We start from the raw sequence: 10,724 nt of genomic DNA, 5'->3' as shown, positions 1-10,724 counted from the left end.
TGTTGAAAGATAGTCTTGACACGGAAAACCGGAAATCATATACATATGAAGTTGAAGAAAAGTTGCAAGACAAGCTGGATATGGTGGCATATTCCTATAATTCCAGTGGCTCATGAGACTGAGGTAGGAGGATTGCAAATTCAAAGCCAGGCTTAACAACTTAGTGAGGCTCTAAGCAGCTGAGTGAGACTCTATCTCAAAGGAAAAAATACAGACTGGGAATGTGACTCAGTGGTTAAGTGCCTCTGTGCTTAAAGAAAAAGGAAAGAAAAGAAAAACAAGATGATATACAGAGAAGTATAAACATGGAGATGGTAAGGAAAAGATATAAAGGTGACCTTGAGAAATTTAAAGCTGGGTTGTTGGCACATGCCTATAGTCCCGGCTACTTGGGAGACTGAGGCAACAGGATCACTTGAGCATAGGAGTTAGAAGACTTGTCTCTTAAAAGTGGATCAAGGACCTAGGAATTAAACAAGATACCCTGTGTCTAATAGAAGAAAAATATCAGATTAGGCCCCTACTTCCTTAATAAGATTCCCATAGTGCAAGAATTAAAATCAATAATTAATAAATGGGGTGGGTTCAAACTAAAAAGCTTCTTCTTAGCAAAAGAAACAATCAGTGAGGTGAATAGAGAGCCTACATCTTGGGAGCACATTTTTACCACTTGCACATCAGATAGATCACCAGGGTATATAAAGAACTCAAAAAGCTAAACACCAAAAAGCCAAATAGCCTAATCAATAAATGGACCAAGGAACTGAACAGATACTTGTCAGAAGGTGATATACAATTAGTCAACAAATATATGAAAAAATATTCAACATCTCTATCAATTAGAGAAATGCAAATCAAAACTAAGATTTCATCTCACTACAGTCAGAATGGCAGCTATTAAGAATACAAACAACAATAAATATTGGCGAGGATGTGGGGAAAAAGGCACACTCATACATTGCTGGTGGAACTGCAAAATGGTGCAGCCAATATGGAAAACAGTATGGAGATTCCTTTGAAAACTGGGAATGGAACCACCTTTTGACCCAGCTAACCCACTCTTTCTATACCCAAAGGACTTAAAAACAGCACACTATAGGGACACAGCCACATCAATGTTTGTAGCAGCACAATTCACAATAGCTAAACTGTGGAACCAACCTAGAAGCAATTCAGTAGATGAGTGGATAAAGAAAATGTGGTGTATATATACAATGGAATATATTACTCGCAATAAAAAAAAAAATCATGGCATTTGCAGGTAAATTGATGGAGCTGGAGAATATAATGCTAAGTTAAGTTAGGCAATTCCAAAAAGCCAAATGCTAAATGTTTTCTCTGATATTAGGAGGCTGACTCATAGTGGAGTTGGGAGGGGAATCATGGGAAAATTAGATGAACTCCAGATAGGGCAAAGGGGAGGGAGGGGAAGGTAGTGGGTAAAAAAGATGGTGGAATGAGATGGACATCATTACCCTAAGTACATTTATGAAGACATGAATGGTGTGAATACACTTTGTATACAATCAGAGATATGAACTATTGTGCTCTATATGTGTAATATCAATTGTAATGCATTCTGCTGTCACATATAACAAATTAGAATAAAAACTTTAAAAACCAAGAAGAAGATTAAGAAGAAGGAGAAGAAGAAAAATAAGAAATTCCTCAAAAAACTGGTAGCCACTCTTTATTTGAAGTTATTGGCAAAAACCAAAGATGAGTTTCTGAATTCTGAGTGAGAAATATGTTCCAAGGGGAAGGAAATGTAAGGACTCTGATAATAGAAATGTCTTTGCCAAGATATAAGTAATATCTCTAAGAACTCAGTTAAGTAGACACACGAAGATGGGTTGCTAATTTTCTACATTAGGTATAAAAAATAGAGTAAAAACCAGGAAGGAATGAAGAGATCACAGCCAGAGATAGTAAAATGTGGATTTAGAGTTAGCTGTCATTCATCACACATGCACTCATTCAACAGATCTGTATGATGCACCTGGGATGCGTCAGGCATGGTGCTATGTCCTAAACCATAAATATGGATGAGACATTGCTCCTGTCCTTCAGGAAAACACAGTCTCCGAGGGGAGGCAGAAATATAAATAAATCCTTGAACTGTTTTCACCTGCTTGAAATATAACTCAGAAATTTGTCTTTGGTATTCTGTCCCTTTCCCTTTCAATCTCTGTCTCTCCTCAGGGCTGGCTGGCAGTTGGCTGTTATAATCCTCCTTAGGATGTTATCTGCTGATAAAGGTAGGTGTAAAGTACCATTAATAGAAAAGCACATCTTCAAAAATTGTCTTTTGGGGGACTGGAGTTGTAGCTCAGTGGTAGAGCACCTGCCTCACATGTGTGAGGCACTGGGTTTGATCCTCAGCACCACATAAATAAATAAAATAAAGGCATGTGTTCAACTACAACTAAAAATAATTTTAAAAATTGTCTTTTTAGTCTTCTGATAGTAAAAGTAAAACATGTTCATTGAAAACAATTCAGAGAACACAGACAAGGATATAAATGAAAATAGCAATTCCTGCTAACCCATTGTCCAGGACAAAGTTTGCTAATGTTTTGGTGTCTAGTTATCTGTACATATTTCTTTGCTTATATATCATCTATCTATGTAACTATGCATCTATGTATCTATCTATAGTTTTTTTTGTTTTACAGAAATCATGTAAGCATATTATTGTGTTACTATATCTTGGACCTGATTCCATGGCCTTGATATAAATCTACACTCTTACTTCCATCATGTGGCTGAATGGCTGAACCTGAACTCTTTGGTTGGGATTCTTCTTGGTTCTTTTTAAGCATACATATTCAGAAGGTCCACTGTGTTTTTTAATTTTAATTTTTTCTGTAGTTCTAGATGGACAGCATGCCTTTATTTTATTTGTTTCATTTTTATGTGGTGCTAAGGATCCAACCCAGTGCCTCACACATGCTAGGCAAGTGCTCTGCCACTGCTCAGTCCTCAGCCCTGGTCCACTGTGTTTGATGTTGTAAAATCAGAGGAACTTGTCAGAATAAAAACATGACGCTGTATATTATTTATTTCAAAGAATGATTTCAGGAACGAGAGAGATAAAGTGAAAAACAAATGGTTGATGAAAGGAATATTTTTGCATTTGTAAATATTTTATTGCAAATTAAATAATATCTTGCAAATGATACTTGACATTTTAAAAAAATTCTGACAGTGCTTGAAACACTTAAAAACAAATCAGATCACACCTGTTTAGAGTGATGTATCAAAGCTTTTAAGGAGAACTCTCTTCATTCCAGTGTTCATGGAATTATAGCAACTATATTAAGGAGCCAGTGCTTCCTGGAAATTGCTTATTGGGGTGATCAATCAAGGAAAGACTCCATTGATATGGACTTTCATCAATGAAGAGTTAGAAGTTAGATGTAGCTCAGGAACACAAAAAGTGTGTGGAACAAAGTACCTTGCTTGTCATGTGAGAAGACAGAAAATTGTCCAGGGCTGTTATGAACCTGGTTAGTAGTTCTGGATTGCAATTTTTGGAATTCAAAAAAGGGACATTGAAGTCTCTGGGGATAAGTGGCTAGGGTTAGGACAGTAGCCTATATCTGGTTGGTATTAAGACCAGGAGAAAGTTTAAACTGTGGATGTCTGCCCAGGTACTCTAGAGGACATTGACTATGATGATGGAGGAGGCCATGAAGGGCAGGTAGGGATGGAACAGCAGGATGTCCACCAGGTGGCTTAACTCTACCCACACTCCATCAGAACTGCTTCTGGGCCTTAAGTTCCTGCTGGGCTCTTGCTGATTCAGGGCACCCATTAGGCTCTGCCTTTTTGGTACCTGACACCTTCCCCACCAAGTCTACTAGTTTCTTCAGCCCTGTGGGGAGGGCAGAGACTCAGCCATGGAGTGTAAAGGTCACCTGGGCGGGAACAAAGTCAGAGGAGGTGGCAGGAGCATAGAAGTGGAGGAATGAGAAGAGAAAGTGGGCAGCGCTGGCTTCCTCAGCAGGCAGGTGAGCGGGCCTGAGATCTAGGCTCTTTTTCCCTTTCTGAGGCCCAGGGGGCAGCACCTCCTTAGGCTGGTGCAGTGTCTCAGCAGGGAATGGAGACACCCAGTCATGGGTGGGGGCTGGGTGAGGAGCAGGTAAAGAAAGTAGGTAATGAAGATGGTCTCCAGCAGGCTGGCCACCAGACACAGGGCGAAGTAGACATCTGAGGGCAAAGAACATCCTACTAAACCTGGGCAGATTCACTTCTAAACTTTCTTTAAGCCTCTTTCTCAAGTGCAGTGTTTCCTTAGAAGTCCCTCCCCAGCCTTAAATGGAGCAGTGGCTGTCTGCTGGCCCCTCCCTGTCCCCTGTTGCCTTTGCTTCTCTGCAAAGTGTGAGGGGCCGTACTGATTAGGGGCAAGCCACTGACGGGGTAGTAAGTCATTCGTCATCATGAGCAGGGAGACTATTGTGGCCCAGCAGAAGGATCATTTTGACTGGGGCATGATTCTGGTTTTCTCTTGGCAGGTAGAATGGCCACCAGAAAGCCGCTGGACACCAGGAGGTTTGTCATATAGAGCTTGGGTCTGTATCTGATGGCTACCTGGTGAGAGAATGGAGAATGTGGCATATAAATTAATGCTAAGGGGCTCAACTTGTATATTGGACTATCTATCTAATCTTTGCCAGTGTAGGCTGGGTATGTGACAATCTCTTTAGGTAATGCTTGTGTGTTTAATTGTACCCTTCCATATAAATGCCTCCAATTTATTGTCTAATTTTCATTAGATAATACACAATGATTCTAGAATTTTAAGGGCAAATAGGGCCTCTGGGGCTATCACATAGTTGATTGCTTCTTGCTGAGTAGAAGTGTTTATAACAGGCCAGCTGTTCCTCCCCTCTGCAGGACAGCTAGAGTGTATTGGAGTACAGGAAACCCTGGGGATCCTGCTTCAGGACAGTTAGGTAGAGGGTAGGGTAGGGGACAGGTGCTTCACCCTCTGGAGCTTCTTTTTACATCTAAAAAGTGTATTCAGCCCTGTGGGGAGGACAGAGTAACTGGGATCAGAGGTCAAGCTGGGAACATGATCTTGTCATACAAGTTGCTGCCAACAGGCATCTCTGAAGTGGCATTGCTGCTCAGGAGCTCCCACTCTCCCTGGGTCCAAACAGTGTTGCAAGACAAGTCTGTTCTCTCCCACACTTCTTTGTCCATGCCCAGTAGTGTGCTATCTACTGTAAAGGAAGCTGGTCACCTCAGTCCAGAGGTGTTCCTAAGCTTCCTGCCAACAAAATTCAATTCTTCCCCCACCAGCTGTCTCAACAAATTTTCCGTTTAGTCCTTTTAAAGCAGGGCACTCTGGTTTTCTCTGAAGTGGGCAATAAGAGTAGCAATTCACATATGTGCACTGAAGCATTGATTTTTTTTATTGTTGTTGAAAATCAGAGCGAGTCAAGATCATTATGAGAATATTCCATGTGACTCAAACATGAGTCAAGAGTTTTTGGAGTCATTTCTATTTTCCTTCTCAATTCTCCAGGTGTATGATGTTGTTTAGTGGAATCGAACTTGAATAACTCAACATTTTTATAATTACATGCATAGCCCATTATGATGATTAGTTTATCTAAATCTGTCACATGACACCTGGTGGCATTCAGCTACAGTGACTTGCTGGTTTAAATCTGTTAGCTATTAAAGTTAAAAGATTTGATCTAAAAATTATAGATATTTAGCAGCTCAAGGGCAAAATGAGTCTCATTTGGCAAAAGGGCTAAGATGTAAAATAGACTTCTTAACCTTTCCACACATCAGCATCACCTGGAGAGACATAAAAACTAAGAAAGCCTAGACTCTATGTATTAGTCAGTTCTTGTTTTTGTTTTTGTTTTAGGAAAAGATTGCTTTTTATTCTATACTCTTCTTTTTAAAAATTTATTCTAATTAGTTATACATGACAGTAGAATGCATTTTGCCACATTGTACACAAATGGAGCATAAGTTCTCATTCCTCTGGCTGTACATTGTGCTGAGTCACACCAGTAGTGTGTTAGTCAGTTTTGCATTGCTGTGACAAAATGCCTGAGAAAATCACCTTAAAGGGGAAAGACTTATTTTGGCTCATTGTTTCAGAGTTTTCAGTCCATCTAGTTCAGAGGTTTCAATCCATAGACCTCATTGCTGTGGGTTTCTGATGAGGCAGAACATCATGGTGGGGAATACATGGTAGAGCAAAACTACTTACCTCATTATGGCCAGGAAAGAGGGAGGGGGAGTTGTGAAAGAGAGAGAGAGAGAGAGAGAGAGAGAGAGAGAGAGAGAGAGAGAGAGAATGTACAGGAGCCAAAGGCATACCCCTAATGACTTACTTCCCCTAACTAGGCCCCACCTCCTAAATGTTGTAACCATCTGCTACTATACATAGTCTGGCAACAAAGTCTTTAGCACCTGGCCTTTGGGATACATTTTAGATCCAAACCATAAGACTCCACCTGGAAGAGTTAAATTGGAATCTCTGAGGTACAATTATGGATATTAAAGAGTTGCTGTAGGGCTGGGGTTGTGGCTCTGAGATAGAGTACTTGCCTAGTACATGTGAGGCACTGGGTTCAATTCTCAGCACCACTTAAATAAACAAACAAACAAATAAATAAATAAATAAATGTATTGTGTCCATCTACAACAATAAAAATATAATTTTTTAAATATTGAAGTAGCCATAGTTCAGAAATACTGGTCTAAAACCTCCCTCAACAATACCTTCCTCAAAGTATCTTCTCCTGAATCTCATATAGTTACAAAATGTATCACTCTTATCCATGTAGAAGAAAGAACTGAAGCGGAGGAAGAGCTCTGTTCTTCACAAGAATATGTCCAGGTTGCAGATGCTAGTTGTCCATTTTGGCTCACTGTACTTTATTTGACTTTCATCATTGATATAGAAGGTAAGACCTGAAGGTGTCTGATCCACATTCATGCTGTTTAGGAAAGAGAGGCAGAGGTGGTGGCTCCAAGTGCCTCAGTTAGCTTTGCTATCCCTCCCTTTCCAGGTCTTTTTTTTTCTTTTTTTTTTTTTTCTGTACTCTTCTGGATATTTCTCTTATGTCACTCCTATCACTACTCCTTCTCATAGTGTTCTGTGAAGTCAATGGGTGAAGACAGTTTCCCTGCCTGAATATTTTTGTTGTACTCTGTCCTGCACAAATCCTAGGCTGTGCTTTGTAGTTGGGGTTTCATGCTGGTTTTTCCTAGCCCAGATATGCACAGTTCCTTGAGGAAATGTCTGGGAGCCACAGATTTTTAGTTGAGACAGTGAGTTTGTTGATACCAACAAAATTCTGATTGATGAAAGTCTGTCACATTGAGAAACTGATGTGACTCCATTTTTGAAAATAATAAATAATAGCAGCTTCTACCTCAAGGCCTGTCCTAAGGAAGGGGGCATGACTCTTGTCCTTGGTAAAACCCACAGAGCACTCCTAGGCACATACCCACCCTGCTGAGTTGTTTGTCTGCAAATAACAGGAGAGATCTGTGGCGCCAGGTGTCCCTGACTCAGGCTAGGTGAGGACCCATAGCAACCCCCTAGCAACCACCAATCAGTATGAGACAGGGAAAATACCTGGGATGCCAGATGACCCCCCAGTAGTTTATGGTGGTTGATAACATGATGGGAAACCATGTAGCTTAGCAAGTACACCTCCATGGCTTAAACCAATCAGTTCAAAGGAATCCCCTTGTTATACTAACCAATCACCCCTACCTAACTTGTTCCCACCAGTGAATGTGCTAATCAATGTTAAGAGTTGTTGTTTGATTTTCCCGAGGTATGGAATGATTTGCTGTGTGATGTTGTGATGCATAGAGTATCCCCCCAAAACCTATAAACCTCATTGAACAAAGGAACGGGACTCACTCCCTGGGACCGATGCATCAGAAACGGTTGTGAGTCCAGGCTCGAGCTTGCAATAAAGACTTTTGTGTGATTGCATCAAATTCGGCCCCTGGAGGGTCCCACGAATCTGGCATTACACCATATCTGCAGCCAGTGCAGCAAGCAATGGAGCTTGTCCAGGCAGCTTCCCCTGCCCTTTTCATTCTTCTTTAAATCTGAGCCCCACTCCCATTTATGCCCCACTTATGTCATAGCTTATCTCCTCTTTATTTGTCATCAGCAAAGAACCTCTGACATTTTTACCAGGCAGGTCTTGCCACTTGGATCCAGCTATGCACCAATATGGTCATTTTTTTGAGTTGTCATTTCTACCTTCTGCTTTAACAAATCCACCCACAAGAATGACGTCAGCAGCTGGGGTGTGTACCCTGATAAAGAAATTCCCATCCAGGATTGTCAGTGCAAAAAAGATTTGGCACGTGCCCAGCATTTACTAGTTTATTCGACAGCCATAGTTCTAGATACTGGACTGTCTTTCCTTACCCACTGTGTCTAGGGACAATTCAGATTTTAATTGACATACAGACCACTTTTCTGGAGCATTACAGAAAAAACAGGACTGGAGGACAATGTTTCCTGAAAAAAATATTTTGACATCATTGTTCTCCATGCCTTTTTTACCCCATAGGAAAACTGTCTAACTTGTACAAAATCCATTCTAGGCCAGTGTGGTGTTGGGTTTATAGGACAGAGGATATTTGTTCCCTGTTAGAAGCTATGGAAATGATGGCAACACCAATTCTCATGACTTCCAGAATGGCAGGCAGGGTGAAGAAATAATTTTTTTAACCTTTATTTTATTTATTTTTATTTGGTGCAGAGGATTGAACCCAGGTTCTCGAACATGCTAGGCGAGCGCTCTACCGCTGAGCCACAACCCCAGGCCCTGAAGAAATATTGACAGGAGTGGGGATGCTGTGGCTGATGGCTGGATGGAAGGCCTTCTGATTAAATATAGCCTAGAAAGGAGACAAGCCCACTCCATGCTGGTCAAAGCCTGAGCAATTGATTGTGAGAGTCATCTCTTCCTGTAGTGACCAGAGACCCTGTTAGAGAGAGGGCTTTGGTTTCCAGGGCTGGAGCTTCTCTGCAGAGACAGAAATTAGTGGGGAGAAGTAGGGGAGTCCTCCTTTCAGTGCTAAGACTCTCCAAGGTCAAAGCCCTTCTTGGCAAGGTTGGTGAGGATGGCCTTCTCTGGTAGGCAAGTGGTGGAAGTTAATGTGGTGAGATGAGTTGGGAGTACTCAACTCTCATTTCCACTGTTTCCTTCTCATGCAAAGTCTATCCAAATCTGTATGCAAACGTGGCCTTAGGGCAATGGCCACTTAGTGCACTTCAATGAATCCTTTAATGTAGGCATCACAAGCCTCTGGGTTCTGCCTAGCAGTAGCACCACTTAGCACTGCCATAAAACTTGTAGTCCAGCTCACTTAGAAATCTGCTTTAATGTATTCCTCTTCCTAACTCCAAGGGACTTTGTCTACTGCAGATAAGAACTGATTTATCCAGAGCATAAGAACAATAAAAGACTGCACTTACTAGGTAGATATGGGAAACATGGTCAGTGTTTTGAATAGGTACTCACCTTATTTTAGTGTTAACCTTGGTGCTATGTGTTTACTTTGCTCTTTTCAGATTTAGGGTCTCAGATATCTTGTGGGTTATTTCCAGCAGCAGGAGCATTAAATGATAGCATTGAGCATATATCCTATGCCCTGTGGGGAGCCACGCATGAGCTGTATTAAGCATCCTCTCTCAGCCTTGAGCCAAGTGGGTGTTAGTCTGTCATTGCACACTGTCTGGGTGTGTGAAGCAGGTGGCCTCCACCTTCACTTGGCAAAGAAGTCTGCTTTCTCAGAGCTCTGGACCTGGGCAGTACCCACTGGGGCTAGGTCAGCCCACCTCTTGCCTTATTTGGTAAAGAACATTCCATAGAAACTCCTTTGTTAATTTCCCTATAAATAAAGGGATTTCAAGTGCACACTCTTTCTTTCCAGTGTGGAAGCTGACCCTTAAAGTCTTAGAGCCGTCACGCTCTTGATTTGAAAAACTTATGTCTATGTTGTGTGCTTTTTGGCCACCTTCTTAGCTTAATGTTGCAGCCAGCTCTTTTAAACCCAGTTCATCTTGTCTGCGCACGTCGTGGTCAAGAACACCTAATCAAAAGTCAGGCCTATGCAGATATTGGCTCTTGACCATGACCAAAGAGCCATCTGAACATTTCCTGAGCAGGATCTTTGCTCCATTACCATCTTTGTGTAGTCTTTTTCTCTGCCTTGTTCTTTAGATCTTCATCTCTTTCCATAATGTTTAAGGAACATGCCCAGATTTGGAACAAATATCCCCTCATGGAAGTAAAGTATATACTCCTTTTACCTTAGATAGATCCCCACCCTCTCTCCATGTTTGTGTTTTAATTGATTCTTGAGGGTATGTTTAAAAATCAGTGGCAGCTCTTCTCATTGACACCACATCATGAGGAGAGGGGGAAGTGGTGGACAGAGCATCAGAAATCAATGAAAAGATGGAATTGGAGAGGTGGGGAAATGGGACAGTTTGGTAGATCCCTTTGCAGGAGGAATAGAGAAAGGATGTGTTACCCATCAGTGACATGTCTTTCTGTTGCCAAAAGGTAATCAGGAGACCAACATGATGGAAGGAATAGTTAACAGTTTTGAATGCCCTCCACGTACTAGAGGAACACTCTGGCTGTTCTTCTCTGCCCCTGCAGAAAGAGTGTCTTTCTCTGCCTCTGCCCAGGTATGCTTTCTGGGCT

At 41.5% G+C, this 10,724-nt stretch overlaps 1 pseudogene; it reads right to left on the bottom strand.

Moving 5' to 3' along the window:
• Nucleotides 1–4,030: 4,030 nt before the first annotated feature.
• LOC143407790 (5-hydroxytryptamine receptor 3C-like) lies at nucleotides 4,031–6,970 on the bottom strand (annotated as a pseudogene).
• Nucleotides 6,971–10,724: the final 3,754 nt, after the last annotated feature.

Source organism: Callospermophilus lateralis, chromosome 10, assembly GCF_048772815.1.
Source record: "Callospermophilus lateralis isolate mCalLat2 chromosome 10, mCalLat2.hap1, whole genome shotgun sequence".
Taxonomy (NCBI): Eukaryota; Metazoa; Chordata; class Mammalia; order Rodentia; family Sciuridae; genus Callospermophilus; species Callospermophilus lateralis.
Note: the sequence above shows the minus strand (reverse complement) of the source record. Positions and strands in the feature narration are given on the sequence as shown.